Source organism: Thunnus albacares, chromosome 10, assembly GCF_914725855.1.
Source record: "Thunnus albacares chromosome 10, fThuAlb1.1, whole genome shotgun sequence".
Lineage (NCBI taxonomy): Eukaryota > Metazoa > Chordata > Actinopteri > Scombriformes > Scombridae > Thunnus > Thunnus albacares.
In genome coordinates this window covers 5349728-5374452 of record NC_058115.1, presented here as the reverse complement: position 1 = coordinate 5374452, position 24725 = coordinate 5349728, and the positions used below count along the sequence as shown (strand labels likewise).

Sequence of the window (24725 nt, the reverse complement as noted above, 5' to 3'; positions counted from 1 at the left end):
TTGAACTTTTCTGTAGGTTATACAATACTATTGCTGCACTGCAAACATCACTGCTGCTGCTAATATAGAGTAATTAATGGCCTCTCCTGCAACCCAGGATCCAAGCATAGGTTCAGAGTCTGTTATCCCCTCGGACTGCAGGGCAGAATGTAGGGCTAAAGAGACTACAAAACAAACTCACTAATTAGCCAATAACCGCACATAACTCACTGTCACATGTTGCCCACGGACAACTGAAGATATGCTACATTTATTGAGCTTAAGTGCATAATGATTACTAACAGTGTATGTGGGGATATAACTAATTTAAGTCAAATCTGTTTCAAATTAGAGTTACCTTTAATCGTAAGTGAATTTACCCAGGTGCCATTAGCACTGAGGCAGCTAATGCAAAGCTAATGTTAGCCATCTGTTTACAGCTTTGTGGCAGCCAATAAAGCTGAGTAGCCTCAAATTTGTGTTAATTCCCTCAATGACACTGATGTGGTAATGGGTGGTTGGCTGAGATGGAGCTCATGGCTGGTCTGTGTCTAGTGACAGAAATGGTTGTGTAAAGAATGAAAAAAAAAAGAGAGCTAGATAGGCTCCTTTCTCACCTCTGCATGCCTGGCCTATTCTACTTGCTATGGTATCAGATTTAACCTTAGTGCTTGTATGGCTGGATCTCAGTGCAGCCTTTGACACCACTGATAACTGCATACTCTTAGACTGAACTGTGACTTTGGCTCTTCTGCCCTTGCCCTCCCTTGGCTTATCTGCCAGAACACAATGTGTCTGCCCTAATAATACATCTAAATTTTGGAGTACCACAGGGCTCTGTTCATGGCCCTTTGTTTTTTTCTCTTTATATTTCACATTTTGACTAGATTATATGTAGTCATGGAATAAAATTCTGTTGCTACTTGGATGATACTCAGCTGTATGTGCCTATAAAGGCTGATGATCATACTCACATTACTAAATTAGAAGCCTGCTTGACTACTGTGAAAAACTGGATATATTGATATTTCCTGTCTCTAAATTCGGATAAAACTGAGAGACTGGTCATTGGCCCTGCTAGACACACACACCAGTTTGATCAAGTGTCAGTAACTTTTGATAAGCACATCAAATAAATCACCAAGACTGCCTTTTTTCACTCACGTAACATGGCTAAAATTCGGTCTTTCCTGTCCATGCATGATGCAGAGATTGTAATACATGCATTTTTGTCATCCAGACTTGATTACTGTAATGTTCTCTGTTCAGGCCTGTCACACATTTCACAGTCTCCAGATAGTCCAAAATGCTGCAGGTAGAATTTTAACTAAAACAAGAAAATTTGACCATATTACAAAAATTCTACCCTCCCTTCATTGGCTTCCTATCCATGTAAGATCAGGGCTCCTGTGTGTCCCCAGAGATAAAAAGAAGTCAGCAGGCAGCAAGGCCATTTCCTATATGGCTCCCTTTATATGGAATAATCTCCCTGCTGCCATCAAACAGTCTGACTGCTGAGTCCTTTAAATCTAAACTTAACACTTATCTTTTTGCTTTAACCTTCAATTAGTTGCTTTTAATTGATTATTTCATGGTCTTGAACTTGTTACTATTATTCTCCCGGCGGGTCGGTCTCAGTCTCAATGAATTTAGCAAGCATTACTGATTTAAAACCTTGTTTGTCCTCCCAACAAGATTATTGATTAATCTATTGCAACTGTTCTGATAACCATTGCATCTCTCTAACCTTCTGTTTGTTCCACAAGCACATGAACGTCCCAGCTGTGTGATACCCTCTCTCTCCCTTCTCCTCTCCTTTCTCCTTCTCTCTCCCTATTTCCTTGTCCATTTTTTCCCCTTATTCCAATTGAGGGTCTAAGGACAGAGGATGATGTACTGCTGCACAGATTGTAAAGCCCCCTGAGGCAAATGTATGATTTGTGATATTTGGCTATACAAATAAAAAAGTGACTATCACTGCAAGACGTGGATGTGAATGTCAGCATGTGGGTTCTGGAAATGTACTGAAATTGTTGGACACAGCCCCCACTAAGCTAATGCCAGAGGTGTGGGGTAAGGGGAGGAGGGGGTTTCGAAACTTCCGACTGCTCAACAAGCAGTTCTGACGGATAATAAACCAGAATTCAAGGACAGATTCACAATTTTTCAAGCATGTCTTAAAACAACAGTCAGGTGCCCAAATGAACATTGAAATAGGTTTTTTCTTGTGATAATCATTCCTCCTGTTCATACTGACCATTAGAAGCTCCCTTCATAATAAACTTACAATGTATGGGAGGCCAAAATCCACAGTCCTCCTTCTGTGCAAAATTGTATTTAAAAGTTTATCAGAGGCTAATATGAACCATCATAATTAGTCAAATCGAGAAGATATCTTTCAACGTTAGTCTTTTTAGTGCCAAAGTCCCTCTTTTTGTTACTATACTTCCACCACAGCTCAACAGGGAAACACTGTCCGAGGAAACATAAAGAGGGCATTTGATGCATCACTTACATATTTGAAGGGGATCTTTTAATATCCAGTATGAACAGGAGGAATGATTACAGCAAAGTAAACCTCTGCCAGTGTTCATATGGGCACTTTTTTTTTAGACAGACTTGAAAAATTGTGAAGCTGTCCTTTAATTTGTATTCATTCAGTCCCCAACAATGTATGTATGTATGTATGTATGTATTCCTGTTTGAGTAACGTTTGCTAAAAACTACAGTGATGAGCTGTTTTAAGAAATTTCTTAGCAATTAAAAGAATAAAAATAAAACTATCTACTGTATATGTACATGAGCCATTTATAAAGGTTTATGTCATCAGCATTAGTGAATGGCTTTACTAATGGTTGTATAGAACAACATATGCCTCATCTTTTAATTCTACATTGTAAAGGGGTCGTTTCGTAAGAAAGCCTTACTTGACGTACAGTATCAACACACAAAAGGATAAACACCCTCTCCTGTTTTCTCCATCCTCCATTGTGTTTCACCTTTACATAACAGGATGCTTTCTAACATGGATCATCATTTGGAGCTCTGTGCCTGGTTTTGTCTGTCTTCTGTGGTCTGTGTCTCCCCCTGATGTCCCAGTGTAAGACGGTGGAGCTGTCAGTGTTAGACATGGTCTGTGGGTTATCAGTGCTGGAAGCTGCTATCCAGTGCGGGACAGGACAGTTAAGCAGACGGGCTGACAGGCTGACAGGTGTCAACTCTACGGGATTCAGGCTGATCCAGACCTCTCACTCGCCACAGTGCTTCAAGAACAGGTGGCTCACGCTGATATATCACACACACACACACACACATGGCCATGTTCACATTGAAACACACACACACACACACACACACACACACACACACACAAACACACCATCAAAGGCATGGATGAGTATTCAGGCTTGCGTGAGCACACGGGCGTCGACAAGCATGGGTAAGCATGAACGTATATGAATGTGAGCACACATGCTTATGTATCACATGTGGTTATGTTTGTATGCAAATGTCAAAACCACAGACGTGAAAATACACTTATACAGCCAGAAATGTACACATGTACTGTATATACTTGACATTTAATATAAGCTGCATAGAAATACCATCATATCTTTGAAATGTGTCCAGACATATAGAACACAACCTTTACTTCACACGTTCTGACATATACACATGCATGCCTCAACATATTAACGAGTACTCGTGTGTCTCCTTAACAAGCAAACCCTTTTCTGAACACGAGCCCAGAAATGGTGATTGTCCTTGAACCGTTTTGAATAAGACACGATCTGGTCTATTTGGAAAGTAAACTCTTGACCTTAGAAAAATTCAAATCTGCAGAGGCACAAACATAGCAATAATGTGAAAAATAAATAAAAACATTAAAAAAAAATTAAAAATCTAATAAAGTCTCATCCATTTCTTTAATTTTAAGTTAACTTTAAGGTTGTGTTTATAGGCTTTTAGCTGGTGGACTGATGAGCTTAGAAATACAAGTGAGGCATACCCGCAGGGCTGTACACATAGTGCTGCAAATATGGTAATGATAGCACTAGAATCATGCATTTTACATTAATTTGTTGGATCTGATCAGGTGGATAACCAAAACAGCCATTTGGAGGCTCGAAATAACACTTGGTAATAATATTAAGAGGCGTCAGAGCTGTAAATTGCTATATATTTAGGGAAAACAAAACAAAACAAAATGTGTAAAAGAATGAGACATTGTGCGACCCAAAGAAGCTAACATACTTTACTCAGTGGAAACCTGCCTTGCCGTACAATGCTGAACTTGTAACAATAATGCCAGCAATCCCTACCATAGCCTGTGATTGGTCGTCTATGCACAGTGGAGAAGTGGGGTTGTCTGTATCGACTTGTTGCGTGTATTGGAGCTTACACCAGTCCACTACAGTGCACTACAAAAGAACCAATCCGAATGTAGTTTGAGATAATCTGAGTGAAAAGATGTAAACTCAATTATTAGACCAGTGCAGCCAGAATATATGGCATTTCATTTGACATTTGAAACACTAAAATGTATTAAATGATTAACTGCTGAACTCACTTTAATGAAAAGTGTTTATGCAAAGCTGCTTTTTGAGTTTTTAATATGGTTACATTTTCATAACAGGATCATAGTTATCACTCAAAAGTCCCTTGCATGTCCACTGAGGAGAACCTCACCAATTATGCACATACAGCACTGTCAGTCTGACCACATTTCACTGGTAACATCTGACTGTTTAACAGTGATCAACATGTGGAAACAGTGGAGGCAACGTTGAGCACAATGTAGAACAAAATTACAGCAGTAAGAATGCGGGAATAAAGACAAAATGAGATTTATGTCCACGAATCTATTGACCTCGCTTAACTGCAATCACACCATCAGCCAATCATATGAATGTTGATCATGGTTTTAACTCTCTATTCGTTTTGTTTTAGTTATTCAAGATGACTTCATCCAGGATTAACAAATCAGTCCTCAAACTGTCTCAAAGAACCTAATTAGCTGGATGAGAATTAACAGGATTATTTTAGTCTGAAAACAGCATGTTAGACTGAATTAGTTAAGCTACATTTAAAGAACAGGGCCCAGGCCTTAATTTCTCAGCAATATGTATTGATGCAAACAGAGAGCAGCGGGTTTCAGTGTGCAATTAGTCACTGCACCAGAAGACGTTGAGTCAAAGTGGATGGCAGTTTTTATGTCTTGGCATATTAGAAAAGCAGTCTGTCGGTGCCCCTCCTGGAGCCTCCGTAGTCTCCCCATCTCAAATGACTGTATATCAGCTATGACAAATGGGGGGGAAAGTGCAGCGCAAAATACACAGAGTGAGATTTGCACTTTTGATTGGCAGACAAACATGACAGAGGGAAAGTTGCTGTATTGCAATCAAGGAATTTATAACAAACTTTGTGAGATTAGCATCATTATACAAACAGTCTTATCTACATAGCAAGAAATGCTAATCAATGTTTCTCTCACAGCTTTTTAAATGATCGCCAGCAGATAAATTAGAACCATCCAAAGTCTGCTTTTGTTCTGTGTTTGAGACTTTTTTTCTTCGGGTAAGTGTGCTAAAGTGAAAGACAGAATACCAGATTTCTGAGGTGACAGTGGGAGGAGGAGGTTGAGAGAAAAAAAAAAAAAAAAAAGGAAACGGAGAGTTTTGTCGCTTCATGAGAATAAATGGATACTGTTCCTTGGATCATTTTAACGCATCATAAACTCTGCCCCTCTGTTGCTCTCCCTCCTACCTTTCTCCTCTCTTTCAGCAACACTCTCTCTGGTTTCATTTGAAAGGTGCATGCCTGAAAGATTTGAGTAATATTCCCAACCGGCTGTCAGATTTCATATGGAGGCAGCTTTTTCCCCTCGCTAACACAGTGTCTGACCATTGGCCTTTTGTAACGGGAAGAGTGGCACCTCAAAGAGATGCAGTATTAAAGCAAATCATTTTTTGGAAGGCAGAGACAGAAGAGTTGAGATAAATACAAAGAGTGAGGATGAGCCATCAAGAAACACAATGGCTGCAGACTGCTTCTCACATCTTTTCCTTTGTGTCCTGCTGATCAATGAGTTTAACTTGCAGACAGTAAGTCCTGGAAACTGTACCCCCTGCTTATTTAATGCCACTGTAGTCACATTAAATTCATGCATTATCACCAAAGTCTTCTTAAGGAAAACTCTGTTGATTTGCTTTCCTTTGAAGACACCCCCTATGTCAGACTAAGTTTAAAGAAGCTAAAAATATGTAATACATTTTTAGATTGATGTCCTCAAATTATTGAATTATTGAATACTGTCTTGAAACGGTTATTTAGGCACTGTTGACACAGTCCTTCAACCAAAACAGATAAAAATAGACAATGTTTGTTCACTTCAGGATAAAAATAGAATGTCCGAAAGAAATAGTCAGCTCACTAGTTTGATGAAAACAGTTGATGTAGCTTGAAGATGAAAACAAAGGTTAACTCCAATTAGGTTACTGATGCTTTAAATAGACAGTATTTATCCAACAGTTGTGGAGCAGGTGTGATGGTGGACATTTGTGTGTTGTTATTGAGTTCTGCTCTTTGAATGCCTCAGATCCTTGAAATAGACCACAAATGCTTTTGGACTAGTATGTACAGCTTCAATGAGATAGCAGCCTCACAGTCTAAGTTCAACAATGACAGACGGTCTCACCTTCGCCATATACGTGACTGTTGTATATTACCAGACTAACTGCTGAGGATTGAAATGTAAGCATTAAAAACACTTGGATGCTGTGTGACACAGTATGCTTTAAGCAGTTTGGGTGGTGGCCAGCAGGTTTTCAGGTTTTTCCTCTTTGGGGTTGCCACAGCCATACAGGCTCCAATTTGCTTGGAGATCGTCCAATACTACTGCAAACCTGTGTCCTTAGCTCACCTTGCATGCTGGTGATACCAGCTCCTCTACATACTCGCTGCTGTCGACACTTCCTGTAAATACCAAGTTACCAGCTAGCTGAAAAATACCAAAGATACCACTTGTGGGCTCCAGGTCTAAATAGATTAGTTCTTGTTCTAGCATCAGACAGTACAATCAGTGCTCGTTGGCCTGTGGATACTATTTTAGCCTCATGGCTTAAATTTGGTTGATTGTATTGCTGAGCTGTATTGGTATGCATATGCAGATGTATGGCATATACCAACCTCTGGGTGGTGGGATTGAAAGGATGTGGATGGAGATTTTCTATTTTTTTCTTACTGATAAAAAATCTCATGCAGAGCTAAATCAACAATGAATTGATCTACTTACAGGTAAGTCTTGCCTTATACTAGAGCCCGACCAATACGTTGGCAAGACGATTTTATCGGCTGATTTAAGCTAATTGCACATAAAAAACAGTGTTGTGTTTACAAGTGACAATAAGTAACAAGAAATTAAAGATAGTTGTTGGAGCTATTTTATTACCATTGTCGCTATTGCATAGTTTGACCACCAGAGAGCCCTGCAAATCCACTGTTAGCAGCACACGAATATCCATGAATTCACTGAACGCATCACAGCTCAGCTGACTGCTGAAGAGCAGAATGTCTGCATTTGTGCGTCTGTTACATGTCTTCATGGTAAGGTGCATTTCATTTCACCTTTTGTATAAGCTAAATAAGCCTGACAGCAGTCGTGTCAGCCTGGTTTTGCTATAGTTAGCTGTAGCTAACCTGGCATACACTCAACAGCACGGCAGTTAAGTGGCATAAAGCCAGTAGAAAAAACTTGATTGTATGTTCATTTGTTAAACAGTCAGTAAAACAGTTCTAGAGAGTAAATGAACAACAGCTCTATAATGTTCTCTCAACAGTATAATGCTGACAGTCGCTTTAAAAAAATAACATGCAGGTTTTCATGATGTTTGCCCTTTTTAAAGAGGCACACAAATATATTAGCAAGCTAACATTGTTGGTTCAACAACAACAACAATAACGACTGTTTATTCAGCTAGCTTATGCAACATGACAGTTAGTAGGTCTGCATATTTAGTAACAACTAATCTCTACAAGAACTACAGTAGTTTGTGTGGTGCCGCCATTTTTAATGAGGTGATACGTAAATCTCCACTTAGTAAAAAACTTACATTTTATTTTAACTAGTTTGAACTTACGACCAGCTGTTGTGACCTGCTCTTGATGTGGTGAATACTAAAGTGTACTGTTGGAAATTTTGTAGTTCCTGAATTATAAATTATATATAATTTGGTAGCATCTTTTGAGCCCCACTAAAAAAAACAGAAATATGTTCATTCATAAAAATCAAGATGATGATGATGATATGATATTGTGTAGTAAGTCCATTTGAATTTGTCAAGACATTCAGAGTTTCTGCTGAATGTCTCACTCCTGTAGCCACTGCTTACCAATAATGTCAGATGTGCATTAGCCCCATACTCTGTCTGATTATTGCAGTTTCTCATGTTTTCAAAAATGATGGTTAGTGTTGGAGGATGTACTGAACAGCAGAGAAACACAGCCATCGAAAAGAGAGGGGAGAGAGTTTGAGAGCCTGCAGTCCACCAGCCAGCAAGTAGTCAGTAATTTGGACTAAAAAAGGTCAGAGCAGCTGATGGCTCCATCCATCTAAAAATGGCAGCTGACCTGTGAGAGTGGGTTTGGGGTCAGGGTGGATCAGAGAGAGAGAGAGAGAGAGATACACACAACAGCTTCACAACGAGGAAGGCGTACCACTGTAGCTCAGATGCAGAACAGCTACGAGTAGAACTAGTGTTCACAGTCAATGAATGTGAATGTGTATAATTTCTTACGGACAGGCTTGTCTGTCTTCATATTCTGTTTACATTTCATTAAGTCAATGACATGTCCTGATATTTATCCATCTCATCTTTAGCAAGGAGTAACAACAGGTTGTCTGATGGCTCAATCCATCTAACACATCTGCTTACCCCTATGAGTGTACACCAGAAGTGAGAGACAGCCTGTGGTGGAGAGGGCACTAGATGGACAAAGAAAAGATATGTGGAGAAGAGTTATCTTTACAGTGAGGATGACCCAGATGGAAGAGAAAAAAAAAAGTTGCTATTTTGGACTGAGATGTGAATTTCAAGTTTTGTTTGAAGCTACTTCTATGTCCTGTACCTTTGTCATATCTAACACCCCTCTCCACCACAGGCTGTCTGTCTGCTGATGGTTTCATCCATCTAACATGACAACCAACCTCTGAGAATTGCTTTGGGGTCATGATGGGTCAAAGCCAGACAGAAAGAAAGATAGAAACGCATAGAGACTTAGAAAAGCGAAGAAGCCAAAGACAGAGTGATTGAGTTCATTGCTCTTTAATACAGCGCTGATGATGAACGACCTAATCAAGGATCAGTATTGACAAGATAGGCCTGTGTGAAATCTGGCTGAAGCCAAATTAATCTCTAGACTGGGGCATTGTTTTAACCTTTACCAAAAGTTGAATACTTGATTGTCATTATGCAAGGTGCTCATTACAGTTGCGTCTGCACAGTGCAGCAGTTGAGATCATGCCAGTACTTTTCCATTGCTACCTATCACGGTCAGTAAAGGCCATGGAAAGAAATATTCATGAACAGATTGAAAAGTACATATCAAGTCAGTGTATTCTGTGACTGACCATATCAGGAAGGAGGTTGATGCAGGCAGGCTTTGTGGCATGGCCATGCTGGATCTAGATTTCAAAAGGTGGATGTAAATCGGATGTTTTCCGGTTCTAAGTTCATAACTTGCCCCTCGGAAAAACTGTCCTTGGGCCATTATTCTTTTTATATATGTATATATATAAAAATAATGTGACATGATCTCTTTCTTAATGCAGATGATGCTGCATTGATAATGATTATGTTGGGAGTTGAGGTACATAATATTGCAGTGTGGCTCTTTGATAATAAAGTTTCTTTTCATTTAGCAAAAACTGAAAGAACTCTTGTTGGATTTTGAATCAAGTGAAGAAAAACCTTGTATTTTTATTCAAGGTGAGTCAGACAGTAATTGTAGCAAAAATTACTGATAATTATTTGTGCCGTTTTAGATAATCAGCAGCCATCATTCAGGCTCTGGAAGCACTTAACAAAATGTGTTAAAAGATTGAAAAGCCTACCTTTTCAGAGAGCAACATTAAAAAAAATAATAAATTAGCTGGGGCTTTAGTTCAATGCCACAACTCATCAAAAATAAACTTTAGACTGCTCAAGAAAAGCTCATTAGGGTTGTACCCATCACTTCCTTGTTCACAACTGGACCTGAAACATTTTCAGATGTTCAATTGTCTTACAGTAGAAAGACAAATTATTCAAATCAAGTTGGGAACTTGCTTATAAAATTGAAAAGAATGCAGTTCCTGGTTGCTTAACTGTTTCAGTCTAATCAGAAAGTGCCGTAATCTAATGACAGGGAGCTCATGAGGAACTATTGTTATATCTCAGAATAAGGAGCTCAATTCTCTGGAACAGTATTCCAGGATTCTTGAAGCAACAGTAAAAAGAGATGAGTTAAAAAAAAACACTCTTGATGAAGAATTGGCTGTTAATTTTAAGTCTGCTTTGTGCTATATTTTATGTTTTTAACCTGTCTTCCTTCGCTCAAAGTTTTGTCATCTTTTTCTCTGTCAAGGACCGCAATAGATGCTGGGGGAAGATGGTGCACCTGCACGGTTGGTTAGGCTCCACGCTGTATCACTTACTAAATCAGTTCATTTCCCAATCTCTGTTAAAAATCTCTCAGGCAACCTTTTAGGGACAAATCAGCAAAAGCTTGTATATGCCACGAAGCAAAAGATTAATGTGCATAATGGACATCATCAACACCCAAGAATGCCAGCTCACAAACAACACCTGCCCTTTTACCTGTTTCTCACCTGAATGCTGTAATAAATTGATATCCAGCATTAGTCATATTGTTGACAAGTTTATTAAACAACGCAAAAAGCCACATAGAAAATTACAGCTCGTGTGGCTAAGCGACACTGTACGTCAGTTAATGAACCAAAGAGATTATGCCCTAAAGACCTTTCACAGAACTCGAAATGATACTGACTTGCAATTATTTAAAGGGCTGACAAATCAGGTAGTTAGAGAACTGAGCTTTTCAAAAGCAAATTATTACATTCAAGTCTTATCAGAGGATAAAGGAAATGTTAATAAAATCTGGAAGGAACTAAATAGTTTAATAGAACCAAAGGCCAATGTCACCCACAAATATGAACTCAAAGTTGGGAAGACATTATCTCTGATCATGTACAAGTTGCTAACGAATTTAATGATTTCCTCATACAATCTGTTAAAGATCTTACCACAAACTTCCCCCATACTGTCAAGGCTTGTAGCAGGAAATGGACCCAAATGCAGGACAGCAGGTCAAGCAATGCTGAAGAGACTCTTTCCTTCTATTGAAGAGTCACAGGCAAAAACACAAACCTGGCTAACCGAAAGAAAACAGAACCAATGATCCAACTCAACTGAAAACCAGACCTTAAACACAGACTGATCAGACAATGAGGAACAGGTGACAAGACACAGGGGGCAGGCTGAGAGCTGATAGGCTGGGAAGACACTGGACAGGTGACAGTAGATTGAAGAAGAACACTGAGATAAGGGTAGGGCTAAAGAGGACAAATGCAGGGCAGGTGTAAGGAGGAGTACATGAACACAGGAGGAGTGAAGGAACACAAAAGGGAAACAAAGAGTAACAGAAAACACAATACTCTAAATCACAACCCAGCATAAATCAAACCATCCCAGAATTACATAAACATAAGTACACAACACTACAAGCTCACTGATAATGCAAGACAGTCCGTCAGAGATAAAACTCAACTTATCATAACAGGGAGAAAGGCTGAGGTCTCTGGTGCAACGGAGGAGAATATCAACCAAGGAACTCAAAAGAACAAAAACACAAAGAGTCCAAACACAACAGAAAGTCCTGGCAGGATGTGATACATACTAATACTAATAAGAATGTTGTAGCTTCTGATGAAGATGATGTCAACTCATTTGAGATCAGGGAAGTCGACCAATCAGTTGTCTTGAAAGCTATTAACAATTTAAACACCACTTTCTCTAAGGATATATATAACCTAGATTCTGCATTCCTAAAAAAAATACAGCAACATTCTGGTTCAGCCCCTTACTCATCTTATTAATGTTTCTATCAAAAGTGGACAATTCCCAGATGGATGGAAAAATGCCTTGGTAATGCCTATTTTAAAATCCAGGGACGCTGAAGAGAGACCAATTAGTCTTCTTCCAGTGCTGGAGAAGGTTGTCTCAGAACAACTGCTACATTATTTGGAGACAAACCATTATTTGCACTCTCTACAGTTCAGTTTCACACATAACCATTCCACAGAGTCAGCTACTTGTCCACTATTAGAAAACATAAAACAGTCACTTGGTAAAGGAAATGTAGTAGGCACAGTGTTCCCAAATCACAACATCCTAATTTCAAAACTCACAATGTTCAATTTGTCAAAACAGTCACGGTATCATGGTTTGACTCATATTTAAAAGGTCATGAACAGTGTGATTAATAACATATTGGGCCCTATTTTAATGATCTAAAGCGCATGGTCTGAGGCGCATGGTGCCAGTGCATTTAGGGTGTGTCCAAATCCACTTTTGCTGGTTTAATGGCAGAAAAAATGGTCAGAGCACCAGGCACATGGTTCAAAGGGGTTGTCCATAGTCTCCTTATCAATCATGGGCGTGTTTTCGGCGTAACATGCAATAAACCAATAAAAGTGTCATCTCCCATTCCCTTTAAGAGCCAGGCATGCTGGCAACTTGGTGGACTGCTATTATGATGGCACATTTGCCAAGTAGTAAGAGGGAACGCTTCACTTGAGCTGGTGAGCCAAGTGAAAGCGCACGATCCATAATGAGCTCACTGGCCCCTGCTGCTCCTGGACCCTCCCGTGGCCCCAGACCACCAGTTTAAGATCCTGTGCATTAATTTGTTGTGAATTCATATTCATTTGGTTTTCGAAAAGGTTCATTTTTTTAATTACAGCTTTGGTTTCTTTAAAATCCTTTTGTTTTAATTGCTGAAAGTATGGAAACCTGATCACTGTAGTCTCAAAAATGTTAAAGAATATTTGTTAAATATTGTTCAAAAATTAAATCATTAATTTTAATCATGTAAAGAATCATTAGTAAAAGTAACAGAGGTGAAGTATTTAGGGATAATTGTAGATTCGTGCTAAAACGATTTAACCTTAGCTGTTTTAAGATTATAAGAAATTGCTTGACATTTGACTGTGCCTTGCTGTTTTTAAATTCAATGATATTCTCACATCTGTCCTTTGGTTTAACTACCTGGTCTCAGGCCAACCAGCCAGTAGTTAAATCCACAGAGTGTCTTTACAATCGGGCCTTTAAAATCTTGAACAAAAACCAAATAAGGTACCACCATTGCCACATTTTAAGTACATACAAGATTTTAGGTTTTGCAAACTTCATTGAATTTCATTATGTAAAGCTTGGGTTTAAATGCTTAAAAGGACTCAGCCTTTCTGCACATACATCAAGAGACTACAGAGCTGCAGTTATTTTTCACTGTTGTATTCGTTTCACAAAAGCCCTTCTAGGGACAGGTATTGCAAATTAGCATCTGCTATAGACACTATAATACTTATATTGGACTTATATAACTGTCTTCAGTTTGTCTATGTACACTGTATCTGTCCACATCAAATAAACCATAAATAAATCATCTATCTAATCAAATTGTTTTATTTACAGTTCATCAGCAACCATCCAAACCTAACACAATTCATGTACAAATATTATTCAGAGTGATTTGTTTTAAAGAAAGACTCCAAACACAGAAAGCATGTATGTAGAACACTGAAGCTGACTTGCTTATATTCCTCTGAGAAGAATTTCATCTCATTTCATCTCAGGTCCCTTTCACCACTACTGACATTTTGATTATTAAAGAAGCTTAAAAAAAAAAAAAAAAGTAATCCTAAAAAAAAAGGAAGTAAATGGCATAGCCCCAGTAAGGCTATGCCATTACTTATCCACACATTTGTCTTCAGTCAATTCGCACATGAAAATACCAACTAACACCTTTTTATGTGGCCCTGGCTCATCACAATATTTTGTCATATCATTCAGCTCTGTCTGATCATGTCCCCCCCTTTTTTTTCTTGAGCTGCTATATCATCCACCAAATCTGGATGAAACCAGAACTGCTCACCCACTCATGTAGTTAATAAGACTAAAGTCTTGGCACAGTATTATTCTTAACACCCCAAAACACAGTCAACTCAAACCAGTGAGAACACCAGCAAAAACACACATACAGCTAATTTATTATATTTTCAGGTGAAATAACCAAAACTGGTCATGCATGTAGTCATACTCAAATAAACTAACCTCATTCAAAACTAACCTTTCTGAGCATTCCAATCACATTACTGTTTCATATGTGAGTCACTGTTTTTCTATGTTTCTGTTGTGTCTGAAACAACCTCCCACGTCAGTTTGTAGCCATTTTTGGAAGTTTGTCCTTGCCTTATTAAAGCAATTTTTGTTTTTGTTTCATATGAGTATGTTAAGTGATTAAGATCCTGAATGCGACTGATGGTTGTACAAATAAACTTAACTGGAGGGAGTGATTTGAGAAAAAAAAGAAGATCTCAAGGATAAGTGACAAAAGAAAACCCAAGAAAATGTTTTCCACCTGACAAACAGATTAAAAATTTAGCTTTAAAAGGTTTATTAAAGATGTTCTTGGATAAAGAAGACAGGCTGTGATGTTTCAAAGCCCAAAATTATGCAGATTTTTATCCAGCATATGAAGATGGAATTAAAAATGATATATAAAATATTTACAACTGCAAGTTTAATGAGGAGTTCAACCTAAGGTAAAATGATTCCAAAACTAATATACTGAGGGGGGGAATAAGTGTGAAACTTACATTCCTGATGCCATTGAGGAAACTGAATCAGTAGATTACTCTGAAATGTGTGACTTTCAGCCCCATGGGTATGGATTTTCAAACTTTTTAATTTCATATTCCCAGGCACAGCTAATTATCATTGCCTGTGAAACACCACATGAGGCCTTGTATGATCATGCAACAGAAGTGGAAATTACAGAAAGAGAAAATATGATCAAAGGCTTACTTCACAATTATTATGGATTTTCTAAATATCCAAGTAAATTCTCAGGGCACACACTGTATGAACATCCTCTTCAAAATAACAGCACGACTTGTTACATTGTCTGTGGTGTAAGAAGTAAAGCATGGAAAAGGCACTTACAAAATGTGTCTAATGAGGTAATTCCATGAAGATACAGTGAAGTGTTTGTGGTGCTAGAAACAAGTGATTGTTAGTGAGTGTTAGGTGTTGGGCACCTTACAGACCATATACATACAGATATCTTTCAACATTACGTCTTTAAGTGCCAAAGTCAGCTTAACAGGGAAACACTGTCAGAGGAAACACAAAGAGGGAATTTGATGCTAAAAGACTGTAAATGTGTCAGATATCCACTTGATATGACTAACTCAGGTTGCTGAAGCTTCAGATAAACATTGAAATGGTGTGGACACACTGTGGATCTTGGCTTCCATCACTTACATTGAAAGCATATTTGAAGGGGATCTTTTAAAAGCCAGTATGAACAGGAGGAATGATTACAGCGAGGAAAACCTCTTTCACTGTTCATATAGACACCTGACTGTTGTTTTAAGACAGACTTGAAAAATTGTGAAACTGTCCTGTAAGTGTTGCTTATTGTGATAATTGTGTTGATGGTACTAATGTTTTATTTTTCAAGTAAATAAACAAAAGTCTTCAACCTGTATGTTTGGTGTATTATGACAGTAGCAGAAATAAGAAATGAACAGGTGACAAAGACAGTATTTATTTATTAAGAGGTATTAAAAGTAGAGTAAGTTTCAACCAAACTGTCACAGCGAGTCTCACCAAACTCAAGAAAAGTATCCACAACCAAACAGGCTAACATGCACTGTGCTCTCAGAATCTGAATGAACTTGGCAAACCCAGACGCCCCAAAGCAGTCTCTTCAGTATTCTTCTGCATACATGTTCAGCATGTACTCGAAGTGTTGAGGGCAGCAAGCATGGATGTATAAACTGGATACCGGACTACTAGATGGCACCCATTCACTTTTATGAAAACTGCACATAAGAACATAAACCAAAAACTGTTTTGTAGCTTCTGGGTTTGCTTTCATGTGTGTGGCCCACTGCACACGTGCATTAGTGGTTCTGGGAAGAATTTACAAATACAAAACTTTAATGGATTAAAAATTCATGACGAAGTAAAAGTCGACCTTATTTGCAATTTCAGGTGTTCTATCAACAATTTCGATAGTGGTCTAAAGGAAAAATGTTTTTTGGGCTGCAGGGTATTTTTTTCGTTGTAGTACCTCACCAGGGCAAATTATTTTTAATTTTATTACATCCATGGTAGTGAGTATGTACAAGAACTAGAATTGAAAGCAGCAGTTGGGTCAGGATAAGTCGAGTATACAGGTTTACAGAGGAAACAAGGTCGCTGCTTAAACCAAGCTAAACTTAGTCACACTCTACATGAGTGAGCAACACTGTTGGTTTGGTTGTAATGTTTCCATTTTGATAGCTATCAGTAAGTTTGGTAACATAAAAGCAAAGGCGGTGGCAGAGGGCGAGAACCTTTCTCATTTTTGGGTCAGAGTGTGAGACTGTGGCTTGTTCCTAGAAGCAGTAGTCTATGTTGACCCTGTACGTACCCATTTGGTCTCTAATTTTTTGCCAGCACAATAGCAGACCAATGAATTGGATGTCCTGGTACACAATTTCAATGATGCCAACCAACTAATGATACAAGCTATGTAAGCTAGTGCAAAATAAATACATAACTGCTGGTTGAATCAGGTCTATAAGGACTTGTGCTGTAGGCCTGAGGAGAATATGTTCTTGTGTAACTAGGAAGCACCCTTTATCTTTATCTATTCTAATTATGTAGTGTATAGCAGTCACCCTTGGGCAATGTGTGCTATAAGTTACTATTGACATCACTACATGCCTGGAAGCCACACATGGAAAGGATATGGGAGGGAAAAAAAGAAGGGAGGGGCGGGAACAAGGAGAAAGCGGCAATAAATGTGCTGCACAAAGAGGAGATGATGTGTGTAGGGAATGAAGGAAAGGAACATATAATGGAGGGAGGGAGGAAGGGAAGAAAATAAAAAGTAGAGGTGAAATTCCTCCTTGGAGGGGGTGGAGGCAGGGAAAAGGGGAGAGTGATGGAGAAAGGAACATCAAGAGGGAGAAACTGAGTAATTAAGGTAAAAGGATTGTAAAGCAACACAGCCCCATCAATGTTTGTGAGATAAGCATTCACCAATTGTAAAGTTTAGCAGGTGAAGAACTGGTAGGGGGTCACGTTTAGGTCAATAAGAGTGGTTAGAGAAACAGTAACATTTTGGGAAACGTGTTTTTTTTATCTTCTTATCAAGAGTTAGAATAGAAGATAGATAGGTTTGATATCCATGATGTGTTTATCCTAGCATAGCACAAAGACAGGAAGTTAACTCCTAGCCTAGCTAAGTCAAAATGTAAAAATGTATGTAAAGATGGTGCCATTTACGGAGGACACCTGTGGTGTTCAACCCTCCAGAAGAGTTCCAGAGATTTGTAGAATCAATGCCAAGGCTGAGGAACACCATTCTTCAAGATATTCCCTCATTTGATGTTTTGCTGATGGTGGTGTAAAGTGCTGTCTAACACGTCAGTCCAAAATCTCCCATAGGTGTTCAATTGGGTTGAGATCTGGTGACTGTGAAGGTCATAGCATATGACTCACATCATTTCCATTCTCATGAAACCATTCAGTGACCCCTCGTGCTCTATGAATTGGGGCATTGTCATCCTGGAAGAGACCACTCCCATCAGGATAGAAATGTTTCATCATAGGATAAAGGTCATGACTCAGAGCAACTTTGTGTTGATTTTGCAGTGACTCTTCCCTCTAAGGGGACAAGTGGACCCAAATCATGCCAGCAAAATGCCCCCCACAGCATAACAGAGCCACCAGATCCCCTCACTGTAGGGGTCAAGCATTCAGACCTGTACCAGTTTTTCCTTTAATTTGTCAAGAAAAGTTGCTTGCAACATGATAATCCAAATTTTTCATCAGCAAACATACCTCTCAGTGCCTTGCAAGAATCCTCTTCCAAACATCCTCACTGAGCCACACACCACACCTGATGTGCACCTGAAATAGATGAAAACAAAACATGTTTTAGAAATGAGTAAAAGTTTTATCATGAAATAGGTTTTTCAGTCTTTTTATTTTGTATGACAAATACACTACAAAACAGTATCTTCTGTAGAGAACTTGTAGTTTTCTGGATGTAACTCCAGTTCTTTGAGTATGGGTGTACTAATCACTTAGCTTCTATTAGCTAATGCCTCAGCGCTCTGACACTTTTGATGCACCTACCCATGTGGTTGGTACAAACTATGTCTATATAAGGACAGTGAGAGTGCAGCTCCTCTCCCAGCAGAGCTCAACAAATCCTAAGCCTCTGTGACCTTCAGGTTGAACCAAGATCAACTTGAAAGCCAGGTCTCTTCAGACCTGAGGAAGACCTTACCAGATCGAAATGTTGTCTCCATTTTTTCAATCTACTCGGGATTGAAAAAATGGTATTGGAGCACCCCTACTTATCAGTGTGCAAAAGAGCACATTCTCATCACAGGGAATCATTTTGAGAAAATATCAATATATCCTGTGCAAGATACAAGTCTGAGTCCAAGTATTTGTAAAGGCTAGACATGTGTGGCATGTAGTTAAGGTTAGAATAAGGATCTGGGTGATGTATACTGATGCCGAAGGGTATCCTGCACAATATATGCTGATATTTTAGCCTAGAGTCTCAAATGTGTTACACCCTGGGAATGAGTCTGGGCAAGAGAGACTGTGTTTTTTCAATATCTATCTATCAATAATTATCCTGTTTTTGCAGCAGGGATGTCAAGTTTCTCTTGAGACTTCATTGCATCATAAAATATGAATTAGAGATCAGAAAAAAGGGAAAAGAAAGTAAAAAATTAGGCTTCATCAAATCGGTTTTGATGAGCTGACATGATCATCCAGACAAATATTTCAGTTAAAAAGAAAACCCATCTTTTAAGAAATAGATTTTACAGTAGTTACATGTGTTAGACCAAAAATAAAATCAAAAAGGAATATATATATATATATATATATATATATATATATATATATATATATATATATATATATACACACATTAAAAATGAATGAGTGAATAAATTATTGAACAAATTAATAATAAATAAAAAAATTAGTAATTTACAGCACACAGTCATCAGAGTTGAGGTTCTGATCATGCTGTCTAGGTTAATTTTCTGACTGACTTTAATGCTGTAAAATATCCAAATTATTACAAGGCTACATAAGAAAATATGTCATCACAAAATTTTGTTTCAAATGATGTTAGATGGCGATCACATTGATCACATTCTAAAAGCACAAGCAGCATAGTGTGCTACGCTTGGACAGACAGTTTCGACAGAGGTGGCATATCACCTCAATCTGGTTACTAGGTAACAAGTGGCTCCTTGACTTTAAAACAGTGGCTACATGACTAATTAGGTGTGGCCAGAAGTGCTGCATGCCTGACAGATTCAACCTCTAGAGGGCAGTGCAGACACAGGCCTCTGCTGCTGTTGAGTCACTCTTTAAAACCTGATCCTGATTGGTCAATGAAGGCATTCTGCAGTCCAATATTTCTGAGCAATGACTGTCATAAATATAATTTACATTTACAGTGTAAGCTAATAATTAACATTTTTAAATCGTCATCTTTAAGATGGTGGAGACATTGGCATAATTCCCACTTATAATATAAAACAGTCTTTGCTGCTATCTACAAATTGCACAGGACCTACTGAAGAGGATCGAGGGATATCTTGACTAGCAGAGATGTATTTTCACTTTAGTTTGCAGTTCAATTCAATTTTAACATGTAGCCAATTATCCTCTAAGAATGTGAAACAATGGGAAATAAAGATGTATCATCCTGGAAGCACTCACATAATCTGGTAGTATGGACCGATTAGTTTGTATTTTGGTAGTATGCTGTATTTCAAAAAAGTATGTATAATTAGATCTAATGTACTACAAAAGAAAGTGCTACACAGTTTTTTTTGTCTTGTGTTTTTTAACATGCATGCTTTATGTTTTCACCCACTCAGGGTATGGCTGTGTCAGATGATGATGGAGCTCTCTCAGATGACAGTGACTCAGACTCTACCGGAAATCATCCATTTGGGAGGTTTAGGGACAGACCCTGATATGGACTCCAAACTAATTGCAACAGGTACCACAACGAAGGCTGAAGTACTACTCATGATTATGTGTCATGCTACTCGACACAATATTACAGGGACTCAGCTCAGTGATTTGCTTGAACTCATTAATTGCTTCTTTGGAAAAGATGTTGTCCCCCAGATCCAAACATTCTTTTAACCAGATCTTCAGTAATAATTCAGAGATTGTGGAATTCCAATTTCACTGTGATTACTATCAAGCAAACATAGGTACACAACAAGAAATACAGGACAAAAATAACACAGCGTGCAGAATGTCATGTCCCAGCTGAGGTCAGTACGCTTAACAATGCAAGGTTTTTCATCAGTGCTCCTCAAATACAGTGCCTCCTTGAAAATCCAGAGATAGAGAACAAGTGGAGAACAACATGGAGACAGAGTAATTTCATATTATTACAAGAAGTAATCAGCAGCAGGTCAGATTTTATCAGATGATAATAATTTTTCATATACCTTTAACTCTGATGGTTCACCTATGTTTAAGTCCTGCAAACTGTGATCTACGCTGACACTACCCAATTATGATAATTCATTTCAGGTAATCACTGTCATTGTTTCATCAAAAGCAAGAATTAATAGTTTGCCACTGAGCACTATCATTGTGACTACCCAGTGAGTAAAAGCCCTGTAACAGGGAATTTCAGCAGGGCAGTATCCTCTTAGCAAACGTCCAATCCCTGGACAACAAACTAGATGACCTTAGCGCCATGATCACGACTTCAGAGACTGCAACATTCTCTGCCTGACAGAGACATGGCTCACCCCCACGGTACGCCGTACGGACCATGCCATACAGCTGCCCAGATGCTCTGTACATCACAAGGACAGGATGGAGAGGCAGAACGTGGGGTGGTGCAGTGAGGGGAAAGTTCACCGGCTCTCGAACTTATGGTCATCTGACCTGGATTACCATTAGTGTCAGCCCTTTGACACGCCTTTGTAGACCGCGTCCTTCGACGGATGCGGCCCCTGAACTGGGACACAGATGATATCTATGAAACTGCTAGCCTAGCCCAGTCAAAAGTGACAAAAGCCGTGTATTCTCCCACACTACACTACACTAGTTACATTTGTAATTCTACATCTGTTATATGCACAACAACAAAAGAAGACAGTTAGGCAGCTATTGGAAAATGAACACATTCGCACTGAAAAAGGGAAGAAGTCAGGAAAACATCAGTACAGTAGAGAGAGAAAGAGGAAGAAGAGGTAAGCAGGATACCCGCTGTCCCAGGAGAGAGTGTGCGGTGGCTGGGAGGACATGACAGACATCTTGGAGGAGCGTTTTCAGTCTGTATGTTGCTTGTCAGGCGACAAAGCTTCACCCTGTTGCACACACACCCAGGAGAGCAGAGATTTATAACAGAGCTGTTTCTGAACATGGAGAGAGCACACACACACACACACACACACACACACACACACACACACACACACACACACACAGATTCACACACTCTCACTCACGCATGGAAAACCACATACACAAGAGAGGAGGGATTTACAACTGAAATGTTGTTAACATGTGGCCTCATGTGGAACACACATGGTTGATTTTAGATCCATGAATGCTGTGCAATGCAGAAGACACTATGATAAACACCAACAGCCTGGTTCTCTACTATTACAGCCATCACATGCTGTTGAGTCACAAATGTGACTCTTTATGTAACAAGAGGGATTGTTTTTATTTATAGCGGAAAAATCAGAAAGGTTTTCAATAGCTGTGTGATTTATCCAGAGAATATCAGATGAGAAGACCTGTCAGTCATGACAGCATCACTTTGCTTCATGCACACCTTAGAGATATGCTTAATTGGAACATGTGTCCCATAATACTGAGCAAGAATCTGTCTCTCTTTTCAGTTTTTTTCCACCTTGTTTTTGTTCCTCAGCTCTCTGCAAAAATAGACGGTTTACATATTAATATTTATGGATCCATTTTTGTTTGTATTAAAGAAAATGACAAAAAAAACATGTTTTGTTTTTGCATAAACAGAAGCTCATCCATACATCAAATCTTTATTGTGTGAGTGTCATTGCTGTAGGGTTAGCAGTCCATCTGAGGACATGCAAATACACACAGAGGATTGTGGGATTTAAAAAAAAACACACACACAACGCAGAACAAAATGTTACTTTAAAATGAAATCTTATATTAATTACTTTGACTGGAAAGCAACGTGCATTACACTGTGGGGAAGGAGAATGGCAGTGAGTAAATAACAGTGTGTTAGCAGACAGCAGCAAATGTATATAAATTGACTGGATGAGAAATTGTGAATTGATTTGATGGTTCCAAGCATGATTGTGTATCTTCTAGGTTGCTCTGCTTAAATGATAAATGCAATGACAATCTACTGCAAGATAAATATAAAACATATTCATGTTGAACATATAACTGTTGTTCTTGCTTTCACTTGATTTGTTTGTATTGTTTTCCAATTTATGAGCATTTACAGTGATTATTCGCTTTATATCTTAATAGCGATTGTGTGCAAAATTTTAAAACATACATGTAATGGAATTTGACTCTGTCTTCTGATTTACATGTTGTATGCATGTGAGATGTAATTCTTTTTTTTCCCCCTGTATGGCATTCAACTTGCAGTTCTCAGCAGATTGGAAGAAACACTGATAAAATAATGATTTTGTTGCTCAAGGTTGAATACCAGGTGTTCAGTGATTTTCCATTGTGGGTGCAGCTTTCACTGTAACTAGTGTTTCACTGAATTCTTTGCTCTTTTCTAAAGCAGGCTCTGAGTGTGTATGTATACTACTGTGTGATTCCAGAATAAACTCTTAGAGACAATTCTCTCTTTGTGAAATCCATCTCTAATACAGAAATCGCCACAGCAGTACATTTTAAATATCATTATTTGATTATTTACAGTGTCTAAACCAGTTGTAGGAGGTGAAAGTGTGATGACTTGCCATAGTGGGCAAAGCACAGGTGTGACTAATAACATTAAGGATGGTTCTGTTGTGTTCAAATGCCTTAGTAAGTCATGACAGTGTTACAGTGAGCCAGCATTCACGCTAGCAGGACCCTGAAATGGAAGCAGCTAAATGGAATTCAGCCATCATTCATTTTATTATTTTTACCTGTGCTTTTCCTGCTGACATTTCAAAATGCCTAAAAAGGCCTCACCAACAAATTTACACAACAACAACAACAACAACAAAAACTCAGCTGTTGTTTGGTATGCTCTCTGCATGTTGGTGTCTGAAGTCTCTTACTTAAGCTTGGTCAAAGATGCTTTTGTCAAAGAGGAAACATATAACTTTTATGTTTGACACAATAGAGTGGGCTGTGTATATATTGTTCAGCTCTTGCATTTATGTATAAGTTTCATATCAACTAGGTCTAAAAATCCAAATAGGAAAATATCTCAGACATATCTGTGCTTTTAGTTCTTTTTCAACATTAATTTGAAGTATGCATGCTTATTAAAGTGAAATTCTTGCCCTCTAGGAGCTTGAATCCTCTTAAAACCCCTTAAAATCCAAAAACAGGCAATCAATGAGCTGTCAAAGCTTTGTTTTTATCCTTCAAGTGTGAATCATGTAACACAGCTATAGGCTTGAGGTTGGCTGCAATAAAATTAAACGGTTCTACTAATTAGACTACTTATACTAATAATACTGTGTAACATTACATGAACAGGGTCATAAATTTAATTATACTAGCCTTCACTGAAGAACTGAGCCTTCAGACATAAATCCTGTTAAACATGAAATATCTTTTTAAATCGCCTGGGAACCTACAACCTCCTCTCATTTAGCGATGAAGAAGACTGTTGCAATCCACAGTAATTGTCAACCGATTCAAGAGAAAATCAAACCAACAAAGACTGAATTTAGAATACAGAGAAAAAGCCAAAAGATATAAACTGTGGTGTAGGAGCAAAATGTAATACAGTACTGTTAACAATCCAGAAAACAACTCTGGATGCTACACTCCTAATATACAACCTGAAGGGACTTTCTGACACACACACACACACACACACACACACACACACACCAGGCCCTAATATGGGGATTATTAATTGACAAAATGAGTTTGACACCGGTTTGATAGATGAGCAGAACAGAGCAGAAGGCAGACCTAATCACTCCGGCCCTAAATGGATTCATTATGACGACCGGCCTGACACGCTGCTACTCCTACTACTGCAATGCAGAGAGAGAGGCAGAGGTCGAGAGGGGGGAGTTGACGAGAAGCCTAATATAGCACAATGACAGCAATAAAATCAGCGCAATGACAGCAATAAAATCAGCTTTTGCTTTACGACAGGACATTACGTTGAGCTGAGAGTGGTGTACAGTGAAGGAAAGACAGTAAGTACAGGTT

At 38.6% G+C, this 24725-nt stretch overlaps 1 long non-coding RNA gene across 1 annotated transcript; it reads right to left on the bottom strand.

Moving 5' to 3' along the window:
- Nucleotides 1-3888: 3888 nt before the first annotated feature.
- LOC122989785 lies at nucleotides 3889-24217 on the bottom strand. Its single transcript, XR_006405160.1, has 4 exons — nucleotides 21591-24217; nucleotides 21131-21342; nucleotides 18156-18224; nucleotides 3889-5277 (listed from the first exon to the last, which is right to left on the bottom strand). It is a non-coding gene; the product is annotated as an uncharacterized LOC122989785 (long non-coding RNA).
- Between the last annotated feature and the right edge of the window lie 508 nt (nucleotides 24218-24725).